Source organism: Harpia harpyja, chromosome Z, assembly GCF_026419915.1.
Source record: "Harpia harpyja isolate bHarHar1 chromosome Z, bHarHar1 primary haplotype, whole genome shotgun sequence".
Classification (NCBI taxonomy): Eukaryota; Metazoa; Chordata; class Aves; order Accipitriformes; family Accipitridae; genus Harpia; species Harpia harpyja.
The window spans coordinates 50,717,460-50,734,951 of NC_068969.1; the positions used below are offsets into that span (position 1 = coordinate 50,717,460).

The 17,492-nt window shown below is 39.8% G+C and overlaps 1 protein-coding gene across 4 annotated transcripts in view; it reads left to right on the plus strand.

Annotated features, from left to right (window-relative positions):
• Nucleotides 1-17,492, plus strand: part of MCC (MCC regulator of WNT signaling pathway) — a 224,354-nt gene that overhangs the window by 54,331 nt on the left and 152,531 nt on the right. Inside the window, exon 1 of one of the 4 annotated variants that reach the window (XR_008233831.1) lies at nucleotides 2,771-3,517. The exons of the other annotated variants lie outside the window; for them this stretch is intronic. The gene's annotated coding sequence lies outside the window, so the exon portion shown is untranslated. Of the gene's footprint in view, nucleotides 1-2,770; nucleotides 3,518-17,492 lie in introns of those variants that run through there. 4 annotated transcript variants of the gene reach the window in all.

The window sequence follows — 17,492 nt, forward strand, 5'->3', positions numbered from 1 at the left end:
GCCAAAGGGAAAATACACTTTGGCTTCAACAAAGTTGTTAGTACCCTGCTACTGTATTCGATCACTTGCATGTATTTGAAAATGGTGACACTGCCTGGAGACAATTGGTCAGGTCTATCTGGGAATTTAATTTTGTGATGTAATGTTTTCATTCAGTTAGTAAATGGACTCAGAGAAATGCTAGATAGTATGACATTTCACAGAGGAACAAGTTCTATGTCTTCAGGTATTCAGAATATGTTCTTGATGCTACTGAGTATTTAAAAATGTGATGTAATAGTAAATGATTTTAGAAGAATGATTACATTTAGTCTTAGCTAGCCCTCCATAATAAAGAAATTCCTGCAGATTTTATAAGGACATTGAAACAAACAGCGCCAGTACTTACAGGTTAGTTAAAAGTAACAGTTGATGCTTTCCAACTGAGAAATGGGTAATCCCATACCACTCGGTGCAAGCATGCAGAGATTGCAATGGGAGTCAGCTGGGGTTAAAGTAAAATCGTTTTTCATCAGTTTGGTTTAACTGTTTCATTAATTTGTACGTGAGTTAAAATAATTTTAAAATTTTAAATAAACTTTGTTCTGAAAGTACCTGCATGTATCTCCCATGTTCTTGTGCACACCTGAAACTGTGAATTCTGCTGTTGTTTTTCAGGCAGTATCTGTGTCTCTTTCTAGCATGTTACTGTGTGTAGTAGGAAGGAGGCAGAAAAAAATCCTCTGCAGCGTATGGGTACAGTACAGAGCGGATCTAGTTCAGATCCTCAAGTGTCCTGCACCAGTTTGCTGGGGATGCATCTGTAGTGCCATGTGCTCTGGTCTGTCTGATGGCTAGTCTGCCAGGAATGGACAACAATGGTGAGTGAGGAAAGCGAATCAAAACTTAATTTCTGAATGCCTGTTTATGGTCTGCTTGGAAGTATTTGGCAGTATAGGGATATACTATGGGAAATGCAGTATATTGAAGCCATCATTAATATGACCTTTCCTTTAGAAAAGGAAAACCTTAGAACTTTATTCTTAAGTAATCCTGAGACTCATCCCTGTGTTGATGAACCTGTGATACCTGTGACAGGACTGGACAAAGATCAGATCGGGGCAGATTCTAAGCAGGTTAAAGAGGGAATATAGAAGTTGATAGGGGTAGGGATGCAAAATACAAAAACTTTGTCACCCTCCCACCTGTGAAGGCAGAACTTGGAAAAGATAAAGCGTTTTTAAACGTACTGCGTCAGCTGCAGGATTTTTGAACTGAAGTTGTTTTTTTCTCCTGGATGTGTCATGAGGTAAGTCATTACACAGTACCTTCGTTCCTGGGTACGAAGCACTGCTAATCACGTTTTAATGCACGGGATATCGGTGCACAAAACTGCTGTGGATGTGCTGTGCCACACTGCAGTCTGTAGTCCCGGAGGACTCTGCCTCTTCCTGGGTTCCTACCCGCTGGAGGCGGGGGGAATGTGCAGGGCGCCCAGCGTGGCACACTCACCCTGTGCTGGTGGGGGTGGCTGAGACAGCAGCCGCCTGCCAGCAGGGAGCAGTGCAGCCCGTTGCCGCTATCGGAGGGGCGGTAAATGGAAACCTATGCCGGGAACAAAGCGGAGGATTTGGGAGGAATAGGCAGAGAAGCGCTAAGCGTAGAGGCAGGAGTGAATGTAAAAGGTGAGACAGGGAGGATGCTCTCAAGAAGGAAAATAACGAAGAATGGAGGCAACGCAAGGTGGGTGTGAAAAGAGGAAGGGAAACCCCCAAATATGGACTACTAGAAAGCAAACTAGGGAATAGGAAAAATACAGAAAAGAGAAAGGGGAGGCTGGAAAATAGACCTGGAGGATGAAAGTTAAAAGTCTTGTAAAGAGATTGTGGCATTCCCCTTACCCCCTGGGCCAGTGGAGAGTTGCAGTTTCTGATGCTGGGCACAGAGGAAGGACAGGGACCCAGAAAGTGCTTCTACTTTTTAGTATCATAGAGCAATATATATGTCTTTATCTTGGTTCTTGTTCTTAATTCTGTATTGCCATTTGGATGAATTATCCCTATGTCTGCATACTGATATTAATCTGTGATTAACAGAGGAGGGGAAAAAAAAACCCCAAACAAACACAAGATGATTTTCAAAATGTTGCTGTTGGAGAGCATTGTTTCCCCTCTAAATGTTTTTGCCGGGGTGCAAGAATTGTGCCACAGCTTGTATAGATAGCATTTAGTCCTGTTTCTTACGGGGTTTTTTCTGAACTCATTTGACACTTTAATAATACTTTGTATTAAGGTGATCAGGTAAATTTCAGCTGCAGAGTATGTTATTTCCTACTTCTAACTCCAAAAGTACATCATAATCCAGCATCACAAAGTGTGTGGGGATTACACTATGTTTTAGGGGATGGAAGGAAGGGGAAAGGAGGTCGTCGGTTCTTGCAATGGGTGCAGCATGTCCACAAGTCCAGCTTGTTAAAAGATTTTTCTAGATCGTTAGTTGAATGTTGAAAGCAAATGCTTTTTTTTCCCCTTCTTCCAGTAGCATCTCCCCAAAGTCATCATAAAATGTCGGTGTGTTACATAAAATCTGCAGCTTTCTAATGGTCCTTTTGGGCTTACCATGACCTTTTGAAATCATTACAATCCCCACCCCCCATTACACCCCCCCCCCCCCCCAGCTTTTCCTTACTTAATTGCACATGGGAATAGGGAAACAGGAATCCAATTTATTGTTATCCAAGTGGCATTTCCTGTTACTTAGCTTTATAGTTTTGTGTATAGTAATTAGTATGCAGAAAGCTGGAAAGATGCCTGTAATTCCAAAATGAACTCTCTGTAGCTCTCTCCCTCCCACTTGCACTCTCCTTTTAGTACCGCCCCTTCCATGCACCCTTTAGCCAGCAGCAAGACAGCTGTGTTTGATCATAAACCACTTAAACTCCAGGCTCACTGGCAGGGGAAACTTTAGCGTGAAGTGTAGCGTTGGTTTGTCTCGGGGAGGGGAGCTTTCTTCTCTTTTCCCTTCTCCCTCCCTGAACAGCACTGTTCTTTTAATTTCTCTGTGAACTTGTGTGAAGCTCACCAAATTTTTCTGAGTACATTAAGCGGCATTGGGAGATGCCCTTAAACAGAGTTGTGGAAAAGAGCGGCATGTAACAGACAGCAGAGGTGAAGCACGCCTTGCAGATGGACTAAGACAGCCCTGGGATCCTGGCAAGCAGTTCCTTCGCTGCATTCTCAGAGCACTTCACAGTATTAACAAGTGTCTCGCAGCAATGGATTGTCTATGAAGTCAAAACCAGTTTGGTTCTTGTAGAAGATCTTGCACCATTAATTTAAACTATCAATGTGGAGTAAAAATGGCTGTCTAGAGCAAAATGTGTAAGACGGAAAAATTTTGGAGAAGAAAGTATTGAATCACTGGAACAAAGCTGTGAAGCATTAAAATCTGCAGAAATCATCAAGCCCTGAGAAGTCTAATCATGAATTCTGGAGTTGCTATGAAATATGGAAATGACTCCCCTGCAGAGCTGAGTGAGGTAAGCAGTTTCAGTGCCCTTCTTTATGCTTTAAAAAGAAGCGCTCCCCTTTTGGGCTTTCAGTTTGCAAGAAATGCAATTAAAAATTAATAGAATGTGTATCTTGCTATAACTTGCTGTGCCAGTCAGGAAATGACCTGAACTTTTTTTGCTGCTTTACTCGGAGTAAGTGGTGAAAAGCAAATGACTGTAACCACGTAGAGACATTTTTCCTGTTATCCTGCAGCAGAGACTGCCTTTCCTCCCAAGAGCTGTGTGTATACCCAACATTCATCTTTGCAGTAGGTGAAATATGGAGATCTCACTTGAGATAAAGCAGATGGTGACTAATTTAGGAGGGAAGTGGGATGAGAGGAAGATGACAAATATTTACTGGTAAGACAACACCATTGGCAGAAGTTGTGTTTGCTTGTATTTAGCCAAGGTGATGTTTCCTTAGGTTAGATGAATTAGGTTACTTTCCTTCCCTGCCTAAAAGAAAACAAGCCATGGGAAACTATCTGCTTTTCCATTGGAAACCATAGTAAGCTGTTATTTCTTATAGTTGTGGGTATGCCTGGTTTTTGTGTAACATGATTGTGTGTGTGTTTTCAATAATTTTGAAATTAAAGCCATATCAGATGTTAATGCAAATTCTTAATAAATATTTTAGCAGTGGCATATTTTGTCAGTTACTGAAATGTCTTAGATATGTCATCCTTATGGGCTTTACTGAGAACTGCTAAGTTAGTTATGCTATGAATTCCCAAGCATTTGATTAAGGTAATTTTGTAGAAAACTGAATCTGCAGTCTATATTGTCCCAGTTTAACTGAAATGCTTCTCTTTGCCTTTTGCCCATTTGTCTGATACACATTTACTGCAACATACCCTTTGTTTACTTTATGTGTTTGGGGTTTTAGGAATATTAGATAAGATATGCTTGGCAGAATGAGAGAGTTAACAATTTCTGGAGTTAATTGTAGAGAGGAAGTTGACACTGAGGTATAGAATGGGAAATAAATCAGTAGGCTGGTGAGGTGGACAATAGTGTAGGGGGAAGCAGAGTAAATGTGTGAGACCTAAGCAAGTGCAGTACCCTGCCATGCAAGAGCAACAGCAGGTTTGTGACTGGGCAGTTCTTGTGAAAGAAATTTTGTATGTGTTCATCCTTTAAATACAAAAGAGTTCAATTGCATTAACTCTGTGTTAATTTTTTGAAAGATTGCTTAGAAGTTGTGTATTGGCAACGCAGCATAAATGGAGTTCATAAACTCAGCATAAAAGCCAGGGTTGCTTTTGGTAGGAGTCTGCCATGGTGTTTCTGGCTACGGTTGTATTGATGGCCTGCTGATCACTGCTTCCTATCCCCTCAACATTTAATTTTCAAGACTGTGCAGTATCACGTAAAACATGGAGTGTCGCAAAGATTTGATACTTGGGTTGTTATCTGGAGCAGGCAGTATTCGCTGGTAGCACTGGTGCCTTGAAATATTACCTATTCAAGTTTACTTCACACATCCACAAAGTAAGACTTTTGTTGTAAGAAATATCTTTTTCTTCTGATGTTTTAATATGGGAAATATTGAAAGAAGTCTGTGACTGTGCACCATCCAACATTTTTGTTGGTTTTTTTTGTTTGTTTTTTCCAACAAGCTTACTTTAATGCTTAATTCACGTTTGTACTCTAGTGCTACAGGAGAGTTAGAAATAGGCCCCTTTCTGACTGCGGACATACCAGGGAACTTTCCCCAGCTGCTAATCATAATTTCTTTGCTGCTAGTCTTCATCTTTGTGATTTGAGCCACTTGCATGAGCGTGCTTTAGCCTGAGTCACTGAAAGGGCCGGGTCAGCTTCAGCACTGGTCTTGGATAAAACAGTGTGTTTTGAATGAAACATGGAGGCCTTACAGAAGCGTCATATTCCACCTCCCATTTGGGAGAAGATGCAGTTAGTTGCTCACCTCTAACCCTTAATTACTCAGCCAACTCCCTGTAATTTGTATGCTCGTTAGGCCTTTTCCTATGGGTGACTGGTACTGTATTGCTTGTTGTAATCAAAGATAGAAAGTCCTGGGTAAAGGCTGTACCTACGGTTTATATACCTGTGTTTCTCTCCTCTTTGTCATGCTCTCCCCCTTTTCCTTCCTTTCTGGCTGTATTTTCTGCATGCTGTGTTTATTTTTGATCAATGGAAGACAGTAGCATTGTGTTCATTTGAACAATGGAAAAATTTGAAACTGGCTACAATAGGAATTTGATTAAATGACTGCTGTCTTAGTGTGTTTTCACCTGCACCGCTATCTCTACAGTCAGCTCAAATTTTCACATCACAGTGGGCTGCTACCAGTGTGTGTGTCTGAATGCCAAATACGATAACAGACCAAGAAAGACCATGATTCACGTGATGCACGGTGGGTTTTGGTGTAGGTGCCTTGATCTCTGTATCTCAGTACATGGAGCTCTAGGCATGAAACTACTGTTATTAAAATTAACAGGAAAACTAGAAAGCCCTGAAGATACAGTAAATGCATTCTTGAATGGATGCATTAAACAAAACAGAAAACTAAATTATTGCAACTTGTTGCATTTGTATTGAAAATTTCTACTTGAGATTTACATCACTCTTTGCGAAATGAGAAAAATTAAGGCTTTTTTTTTTTCAAGGCACAGTGTGATTGTAGAAACTTGTGTGTGGTTCATGTTTGCCATTCCTAAACTCTTGTCCAGGTAAACAGAGACCTTGATAGTCTTTATTTACTCCCCCTGCCCCCGTCTAAAGGTCATGCAGAAAGCAGAAAAAAAATCTGATTTCTGTCGTAGGTCAGTCAGACTTCTACAAAACTCATGCTCTGTGGTTCTCTAGCTCCAGAGTTGAAGCTGTTGTTTGCTGATATGTGTATCAGTACATGTTACCCATTTCTTCTGCTTTTCTCTCCCTTCAACCTTCTCTTTCTTCTCTCCAAAGAAAGATTAGCCAGTGTGCTGTTTGTGTGGTAGATTCACTGTGTCGTAACTGCATAGAGAGGTAGGAGAAGCATCGTTCTTGCATAGCAAGGTTAGCTTGGTGGTGGTGTTACGTTTGGAGTTTTCTTTAATATATGATACATTAAGAGAGGCAAATCTAAAAAAATCTAGAATTTGCAGATGACTGTTGCTGTACTCCATGAGGATGCACGACAGCCTTTGGTACCTTTGTAAATAAGTACAGTGTCCAGCCAAGCTCAGTTCTATTATTATGAAATGGGTCTTCACCTGTCAATATTAGGGCTTAACATGATTTGCAGAGTTTGCTTTTTAAGGCTTGATCAAGGAAGGATGTGATTTGTATGCAATACACAACACCCAAATTAGGTAAGTGCTCTTTGGATCCCTTCAGGTTTTTAGTCATACAATACTGTAAACCTTTAATGTAATCACAAAGCATATTTTTAAAGCCAATATCATGAACGTTACTGAAAATGTGTACAGGTAAACTGTTCGGTGCACAGAAACTGCAATTACAGACTGTTTTTTACATAGCTAAAAATGAAACTTTATATCAGAATTTACATGCTTTGTACATATTCATTCAGTTTTTCTGCAGAAAGGGGTGTTCATCTAGAAGGAGCTGGATTGTCTAATCTATATTTTCTTCTTCTTCTTCTTCTTCCAAATTTGAAGACACTACCTAGCTTTAAGCCCCTGCATTCTGGGGAAGTATCACTGCATACTAGCTTTGTTCTTATACACTCCCCTGGCCATCCACTGTTGAGAAGGTGTGCTGAGGTAGGGAGATCTGTGGTCTGACCTACTACACCTATTGGGCTAAATGTGGTCAGCAGTTATGCCCATGACTAATTCTGGGACAGTTTAAATTAGTAGTGTAGGAACATGGAGGAAATATAAGTACTGAGCTTAATTATATTTTTCTCAGTTATATACTTAAGGGCTAAATTATATCCTTGCATTAAGAGCCAAATTATGTTGTCAGATATAATTTTCATTAAAGTGAGCCTTGTGAACTTGCTGATGGTAAAACTGTGCCCAAGAGATTTTGTTGTGGAATAAGGGCTGGCATTGTAGTATTGCAATACATTCAGCACTTTAGATGCAGATGATTTGTATAATGTGATTGTTTATTGTGTTCTTTTAGCACTTGCTGTATAAGTTGATGGTGTATAACTTCTAAAAAGGATATATTCCTGTCTGCACAGCAAAATCAGGAGATACCATGCTGCTTTAGGTTCATACTTTATACCTTCTGCTTCTTGCTTTGTGCTTGGAAGTCAAGGGTTTAGAATGTGAATGTTGTGGCTTGCAGCATTAGACACAGCTACATATTCCTTAACCCTTTACATTGACTGGAATAAACAGATGGGGTATTTGTGCTGGAAAAATGAGTAACTGGTTTGTTTGTTTATTTTAACAATAGGGTATTTAAAATTTGGGAGGGGGAGGGAAGATAGGATTCGAAGTTTGTATTTGTGTAGGAAGCAGAATAGTGAGTTCATAAGAAAGGTTTAACCAAAATCTTATATGTAATACCAGATGTGAAGAAGTGAGGAGAGAGCCAAGTTTGAAAGGCTTAAACTGTGACTTTTTTTATGATTTTACAGTTGGACAATATTGCACTTTCTTTTAAGATTTGTGTTCCACTGCTGCTATACTTAGAAACTACACTGTGAGGAAAAAATGATGTAGAAGAAGAATTACAGAAAGAAAAGGGACTGCATGTCTTGAAGTTGTGTACATGAGGCCAGTGAGTAAGTCTGAGGGTTCCTGTGGGGTGAGGTGGGTAACCAGAAGAAGAGGAGGATATTGGGCCAAGCCTCACTGGGAAGGGAAAAGCTCAACAATGGCAATCCCCACCCTGAGGTACTTTCGCATTTGTGTCTCTGTTCTTTTAGAGCAAGCGTTAGCTTGTGCTCGCACCGTACATACATGTGAGGAGATAGCACTGATGGAATGGGGAACAGGTTTGGTACACATTCAAGTCTAGGCTTAAATCTCAAACACTTGTTTTACCTTCCTGGGTTTGGTAGTCTTTCTCATTAAGACAGTCAGCGAGTAAATGTCACCCTAATGTCGCATCTGCTTCCTGAATGGTCTCTGGCCATGCAACAAGCATGCCAGTATACTTCCAGTACTTCTCGTGAGCAGGTAAACACCAATTCCTACTGCAATTCCATCTCTGCTACTGGACATGGTCTTGGCCTTCAGTGTCAAAGGTGTATGCAGCTTGTAACAGAAGAGAGTACTGCATCTTGCCACCAGAGAATGTATATGTTTTCCCTGGTCAGAAGATGTTTTGGGAAGTGTGATAAATCCTTATTGTTAATCCTTTAAAATATTGCAGCCCTGCAGTAGAACAGAATGGAAAGTGGTTATCAAATATTAAACATGGCATATTTTTAAATTATTTTAACGTTGAAAAAGAGACCAGGCAATGGTTATCGATGTAACAATTCGATACGAAAGTAAATTGTCATCATTGGCGGATGCGGCGGCAGAAAAAGTAAAGAAATATTGTCATCTTAAAAATCAAATTCAGGAATTAACGAATGCTAAAAATATTAAATTTAAGGGATTCCCTGTGTGTGCACGAGGAAGATAGTATTCTGGCAATTACAAAGTGTTAAAAGCATTAGGAATCTCAAGTTCCCGACAGGAAAAAATTGCACAATGTATTTCAAGGAAAGCTTTATTTACATCAGTTGATAATGTACATATGTTTGCAGGTCATTTGAGATCTGTTGTAAGAACTTAATTATCTGTTGATGTTTTGTCTTTTTATTGCTTTTGCTCTATTGCTACTTATTTCTTTAATAAAGTTACCCCTACCCTGCTGCCACATCATCGAGGGTACTATTAACCTGATTCATGACATTTAGAGATAGGGATGTCCATGGGTAAAATCTTGGAAGGATCAACCTTGACACTGGAAAGGTTGGGAGAGTAAAAGGAACTCGTGATCATGACACGTCATATTAACCTAAATTTGGATAAAACATTAATTGGAAATGTCAAAATTTTAGCAGTTTGGACTATGATTACTGGATTCAACCTAGGTGGATGGGCCACCTTAACTCAGAAAAGAAACATATATCATTTATATGTGTTTGTTAAACGCATATTTCAATTTTTTAAAATATTTTTAATTATTTTAACCTTGAAAAAGGTGTGTAACTGATTTCTTTGGTAACAGTAGTCAAACCAAAAAGGTGAACAGTGTTTGTGAACTGCTAAAGTCTTAGAAAAGTGAGCACAGCAACCCAGTATGCTTAGATCAAAGTATCTTAAGGAGAACTTTCTTAAACAGATTCTAGTGGAGATCTGGATAAAACTTTGATCTGGTGGTAGCAGTAACACCTGTAGCCTTACAAGAGTGATCTCAGCTTTATTGCTTCAGAGATGCTGAGGTAGTTTGCAGATCTTCTTTGGGTGAACTCTCTCCTCTTTCCTGGTTCAAACGGGCTTTGTGAAGTACTAGTCAATGTTGCAAACCCGACATACTCCTATACTGTTGTCTTGCGGTGTGTTGAGACAGTAAATGTGAAATATAATTACAGAATTTAAAGAGCTACTGTATGTCTCAGTTACATTGATGTATCTCTCCTAATTTAAAGAAAAGACTTCAGTGGGAAACTTTAATGGTCGTGCTCCTGCATAATGACCAAGTCTGAATGCAACATTTAGATTGGATACACTTCTGCTCTATTTCATAGATCTACTACAGATTATTTATGTCTTTGAAAAATCTAATTTATTTTTATAGCTTATTTTGAAATCTTATGTTAAATTATATAGGTGAAAGCATCCTTTGAAATGGGAAGGTCAGCTTTTCTGGAGTATTTTGGACATCTACGGTTTTTTAATAGACAGGTTTGCTGTTATGTTATCAGTGACCTGTACTGCTGATTTTAGCAACATAGGTTAGAACATGAATGCGAAACCATAGTCAAGCTGAGGGGGCTCTGGCATGATCAATGTATGTAATTTACAGTGTAACTGATGCATGGTTTTTCCACTGTTAAAACGTAGTGACTTCAAAGAAAATTTTTTTGTGGATTTGTGTGAGCTGCTTATCAGGCACAGAGTGTGTTCCAGGCTTGGACGTTATTAAATTGAAGCACTATGAAAAGATTAGTCAAAATGCCCAGACACTGTCAGCACAGATAATGCTCTTTTGCAGCCTCCTAATAAAAAAAAGTCAGAGATTATGTAACTTATCTGCCTGATATTTTAATATTCCTTGCTCCTAAAAAATCATGTTTGAAAAATGCCTTATGGGCCGAAAAATCAGTTTGGACAAATGTATGCTGTGAAAGTAACATTAGCAATGTGTTGGATCCTCTACATGCTTTTAGATACTTGATGTTTTTATTCTTAGATAAAAAAGCCAGAGTTCATTCCTGGGAGATTTTTGGAGATAAAGATCGTCATCCTTTCCCTCCTCCCCTTCCAACCTGTGTTGGAAAAGAAAAATGTATTTTTGTCCTTGATCAGACTTGGACATACCATGACATGGCGCTGTGTGGGAACAATTGCAAGATTCTCCTTTCAGAAGGTATTTTTATATGTTCCTTTGCAGTCTATGGGTTTGTAGTCTGTAAAGCAACACATAAACAAAAGCTTCTGAAAGAAGAATCCAAAGATTGCAGAGTTAATGTTTGCTAAGGCAGAAGTGTCTATGCTGTATGTATGTGTGAAGAGGGGACATGGAGAGAGATGTTGTAATGGGATTGGACAGCTATGGTGGGGTGTAATGAGGTATTTTTGTTCTGGAGCTCTGAGTAGTTTGATATATGATTGATATGTGATATGTGTTCTTGTCACTTCTGGTTTTTTTCCTCATGTTTATTGTCTTTATGACATTGTATAGTATTTCTAGTTGCAGATTTTACTTGTGCTGGGAATTTCTGCTTCCTAAATAGCATGGAAAAGCCTACTTGAGCTTTTCTGTTACATGTAGTAATAATATACCAACTTATGTACTCTGTAGGGAAATGTGATGGTCTCTGAATTCAAAGATTCTCTGTGATGGAAGGATGGAGGTTTGGTATGGGGATCTGGTGCTGGTGAAGATAGTGTTTTGACACTGGTGGCAGTCTGCATTAGTCAGTCCCATGTCAGGATTTGCCATATAAATGAACCTTCTGCATAAATTATTTATATTTTCTGAAGATTTAGATTTCTACCTTCTCCAATGAATAGAAATATTCATTAAGAGCCTGGAAATCAGCTTACATGTTCCAACACTGTTGTTGTAATTATACATGAAAATTTGTCATTGGAATTAAAATATTAATTGACAGAAATCTTTTCAGTCCTGCCAAATTTAAAGAAATACAGAAAGAAGTATTTTTTCAGTATGCTTAGATATACCCCACCTATGTATAAATTTTTGTCCTAGATTGTAAAGTTCACTAGAGTATTGTCTTTTTTTAGAAAGTAAAAGCTTTTGGAAGCATGTAGTTGGTATCTAAAATTCTAGAGAAAAAATAAAAATTGGTTTTATTTTCCCTCAGTTTTTCAGTATTGCTATTTGTGATGACATTTATTTTTTTTTTCAGGCAAGACGTTAAACCAGCATCTTGGTTGAAGAGGGGCCTTGGTGGTAGAATAGAGATGGCACCAGAGCTATTTGGGATTTGGGCTGTGTCTCCTTGTGTTGACCCTGAGTAAATCTCCCTGCTTCTGTGTGCATATCTTTTGCCTTGCTTGCCTTGCCTGTAAACTCTCCTAAACTAAGGATTGTTTCCTATTAGTATGGTGAAGCTGTGGTGGGACTGCTGGTCATTATTTGAATGTGTGTAATTAATAATGATTTGAGTCACTTAAAGATCCCAAGATGCTTATAATGAAAACTCAGATGTCAGCAAAGAGTTGTAGTAGAATTCAGAATATGGCGTTACAGATACATTATGTGAGCTGGAAGCAATCATGGTAACAGGTAACAGTTTCCACAGTGGCATTAAGTCATCCACAGTCCACTTCTCTGTTTCATGGTTTGAAATTCTGTTTGGAGTGCAGCTTTATGCTGTTGAACTGCTGCCTTGATATGCACTTGGAAAAAGCTACTTATCTCAGTGCAAGCCTGTATTATACAAAATATTTTAAAACAATATGTATGTAAATATTTAGCTTTAGGAGGTGAACCTGAAATTGAAGCAGAAAAGCTTGTAGTGTTTATATTTGTGTTTTTAAACATAACTTAACTTTGTTCAGATGTTTCTTTCTGCAATATCCAGATGTCTCTGTTTTAAATATTTCTAAACGCAGATGAAAATGTGGTCAGTGTGTGATGACCGAAGAATTACTGGCATTACTTACTATCTTAAGAGCTTTCTACTTGGAGTGTGAGCGTGTCATTGCTTGTTTGTGCTTGTGTTGTTCCATTATTTTCAGCTAAATGAGAAAGTGTTGTAAAGAACAGTTAATTATTAATGGCTGCTACCATAATAATAAACACAATTTTTGTTATTAAAGTATAGAACATTGAACAAAATAAGGTGGAAATAGTTTACTCCTGTTAAAATAGTAGATTTGTCTTTGTGTGTTAAACATGTGTGGTCATTAAGGAAATTCCAAAATATTGGTTGGCCTTGCCTTCATAATAAATCTTTTTAAAAATTTTTATTGTAATGCAATGACAGAGTTAACATTTTGCAAGACTTTGACCATTGAAATTGCAGTCTTTCATAGGATGAATTATTTGGGAAGATTATCAGACTAAATGTTATGTTCGTTTCCACAAATGAAGCTCGTGAAACAGACAAAGCTTTCTCACGTTAAAAATACAAGAACATGTGGTGATTCTTTTTGCTGCCACGTAGGTTTGCAATAGGAATGGAATTTCCCAGGGTATTAGCATTTATGTGATTTTTCTTTTAACTGATCTTGTGAAGGTATTCATGGAAGGAGGCAAAAATGTTTCTAAGTGCTCACTACAAGATTTGTCTAGATCACTGCAGCTAAAGCTTCCGCAGTGAAGATTTCACTAAGTTTGCTTTATCTCAGAGGTTAGTGGAAGTCTTCCACGGTTGTTCCCTGGGTTTTTGGTTTAGGCTACAGTCACTGTGACAAGCTGTCAAGATGTCTGCTCTTTTCTGGCTCCAGACAATTCCCACTCTTACCCGTCCAGTCCAGCCTTGTCAGTTTCTGAAGATCATGCTTTCTGATTTAAAGTTGTAAAGGACAAGAGCTGGACCTGGAAATCAGGAAAAGGCACACGGGAGAATGGACTCTGCCTGGCAGGTATGAAGGATGCTGGAAAGTGGACTGGAAGGAGAAACCAGGACTTGAAGTGAGGAGGTGTTATAGAAGGACAGGGTAGCAGAGGTCACAGGGAGTACTCCTTGGGCAGGAAGCTGTGTATGTTACAAGGTGTCTGGGAGATGAGAATGGGGACCTGTGAGTTTGGGGAGAGAGGGTGGCTGAGGAGAGTATGGGTGAGACCTGGCTGTGGGCCATGGAACAAAAAGTTGGGGATAGAGGAGAATGGAGAAGCCCGGCAAGGAGAGACCAGACCTGAATATATGTGGGTGTAGGAAATATATGCAGGCTTCCCATCTATGCAGAGGAAAAACATTGTGCAGTTGTAGTATCTGTTTTAATACAGTAGTGCAAAGGCTTTTAATTATGTTTGTATTAACATTGTAAATCCAGCACTTCTAAGTTTCAGCTCTTGGGTTTTGAACCATGATAATGCTTCTTTTTTCAAAAACTGGTTGTTTGTAGTATTATTGATTGCATGGTAAATTTTGTAAATTACCATCACTAACCTTTGTAGAATTTTGGAAATGCTCCAGCAGGGGGTTGCTGGATTTTATTGCAGATTACCAAGCTATCACTAGAATGTAATACATCACAAAGTAGAAATTTGCATCAGGCTTATGGAGAATGGCCATCTGCTGATAACTGAAATGAGATACTGTTTTAAAAATATGCCATTTATACATTTTAAAATGTAAGGATATTTCAGTGTTTGCTAGAATCATAACAGCACCTCTGGTTTCTGATTTGCCAGAGCAACTTTTTGAAATGTTTCCAAAAGGCTAAATTACTTAGTTGCAGTGACGGAATTATAATTGTCAACACAGAACTATGATACATGGTTGTGATGGCAGAGAAATATAAGATCATTACTGTGCTATGTGGTAAGTCCAAAATTATTTCATTGACAACTCGGTGCCCTTCTGAACCATGTTTACAGAGGTTTGGATGAAGCTGGTGATCCCACAAAACAGCACAGGTGCCTATCTTGCAAAGTCTATCCTTTGCAGACTGTAAGCCCAAATCTATCATTTGCTTGCAAAGATGTTATGTTACCTGACCTTCATCTACAAGAGACTGAGATAACCCTACCCCAAACTGTTCTTATTTGCTATTGAGAGTTATCCTTCAGAGGGCAGAATGCACCTAGTTTGATAATCTTTTGCACTTTGCATCCTACCTAAATTGCACAGGTTGCTTGCCTTAAACTGTTGCCAGGTATATAGTAGTAGAATCTAGCTTGTTGTTAACTGTAGTTGGAATTAATACTACCATTCTTCAAGTGGCATGTCAGCTGCCTCATCATTTCCTGGACTGCCTGGGCTAGTGTTCTTGAGATGGGTTTTGCAGCCACATACAGAAACCAAAGTGGTTATTGTCATCTGCAGAAAAGACCAGGTACCCGCTTAAGAATGGTGTGCTGAGGACTGTCCTTTGCTGTTGCTAAATCTGAGATAAGTTCATTTTCTGCCCCTTCATCTCTTTTTCCGTTTTGCTTGCATAGCATAGTACAGCATAATTTTTGCAAGTTACTGATGCTGCTGTTGTCTGATTTACTGACTTAGGTGGTTCTTTTTATTTAAACTGATTTGCAGACATACTTGGTTCTTTTTATTGAAACTCGTGGTCTACCTGTTCATCAGCTGGTTCCTTCTTTTTATATATGGTAATCTGATTCCTGTAGGAACAAATGATTCTCTCATGATGCTTGGTATCCTAGAAGTCAATGTTCTGCCAGGTATAACTAACCTGCTGGAAGGTCTGACCCATGCTAAATAAGCATGCAGTTTCTTTCAATGAAATCAGTAAATAAATTAAGTCTTTGAGGGAAAATGTATCTCTGGCTGTAGCATGATGTGTCAGTTAACTGCTGTGAATGATACCAGTATGATAGCAACATTGAGGTGACTGCTATACGTGAAGGAAAAAAATTGTTACAATATTTCCAATGATGATTTTCTTCTGTCTTATGAGATGCTGGTTTTCAGAATGGATGGAATCTCTTTATTTCTCCTCCTCTGCTGATGGATATCTTCCCTGTGGTGCAAAGTAGAAAAAAGTATATCAATTCATAACAGTCAAGCCACGATGGCATGGAGATCTGTATTAATTTAGTTACTCTGTGAGAGATCTCTGCAAACACAGAACTTTTTTTTCATGCTTTTTAAAAAGTACAGTTTCTGTCTTGCATTCTACAGGGCTGAATACGTGTGAACACCCATAGTTGTCGTCTTTGTGAAACTCCATGTGGTTGAATTTCAATACCTGCTCCTTCTGCAATGGAAATAAATATGCTAATTGCTTCTCACGAAAGTAGGTTTTCTCCTTTCCTGTGAGAGTTTCTTTAACTTCCTATATTTTTGTATTGTGTGTTACGCTGAATCTCTTTTTCTGTCTTATTTAAACAGTTTCAAACCTAATGATTGATGCCAATGAGGTATAGGTAAGTGTCATATCTCATTCAGAATGTTACATGATCATATTCTTCAGTAATGAGATTTCAGTTTCTGTTACAGAATCACAGAATGGTTGGGGCTAGCAGGGACCTCTGGAGGTCATCTGGTCCAACCCCTTGCTCAAATGGGGTCACCTACAGCCAGTTGCACAGGACCATGTCCAGACAGCTTTTGAATATCTCCAAGGATGAAGACTCACATCACCTCTCTGGGCAACCTGTGCCAGAGCTGGATCACCCTCACAGTGAAGGAGTGTTTCCTGATGTTCAGAGGGAACCTCCTGTGTTTCAGTCTGTGCCCATTGCCTCTGGTCTTGCCCCTGGGCACCACTGACGAGAGCCTGGTTCTGTCCTCTTTGCATCCTCCCTGCAGGTATTTATATACATTGATGAGATCCCCCTGAGCCTTCTACAGGCTGAACAGTCCCATCTTGGTGGCCCTTTGCTGGACTCTCTCCAGTATGTCTGTGTCTCTCTCAAACAGGGGAGCCCAGCAGCAGACACAGCACTCCAGGTGTGGCCTCACCAGTGCTGAGCAGAGGAGAGGGATGACCTCCCCTGAACTCCTGGCAACACTCCCCCTAATGCAGCCCAGGACACCGTTAGACTGCTTTGCAGCAAGAGCATGTTGCTGGCTCACGTTCAACTTGGTGTCCACCAGGAGCCCAGGTCCTGTTCTGCCAAGCTGCTTTCCAGCTGGGCGGCCCCCAGCACGTACTGGTGCCTGGGGTTGTTCCTCCCCAGGTGCAGGACTTTGCTTCCCCTTGTTGAACTGCGTGAGGTTCCTGTTGGCCCATTTCTCCATCCTGTTCAGGTCCCTCTGGACAGCAGCAGGACCCTCTGGCGTATCAGCCCCTCCTCCCAGTTTGGTGTCATCAGCAAACTTGCTGAGGGCGCACTCTGCCCCATCATCCAGCTCATTAATGTAGATATGCAACGGTATTGGATCCAGTAATGACCTCTGGGGAAACTGCTAGTCACGGTCCCCCAACCAGGCTTTGTTCTACTGATAACCACTCTCTGGGCCTGGCTGTTCAGCTGGTATTGGTCCACCTCACTGTTTGCTCATCCAGCCCACATATCAGCAGCTTTTCTAGGTGGATCGCATGAGAGATGCTGTCAGAGGCATTCCTGAAGTCCAGGTAGACAATATCCACTGCTGTCCTCTCATCACGCCACTGTAGAAGCTGATCATGTTGGTCAAGCATGACGTGCTCTTGGTGAAGCCATGCTGACAACTCCTGATGCTTTTCTTGTCCTTAATGTGCCTGGAAATTATTTTGAG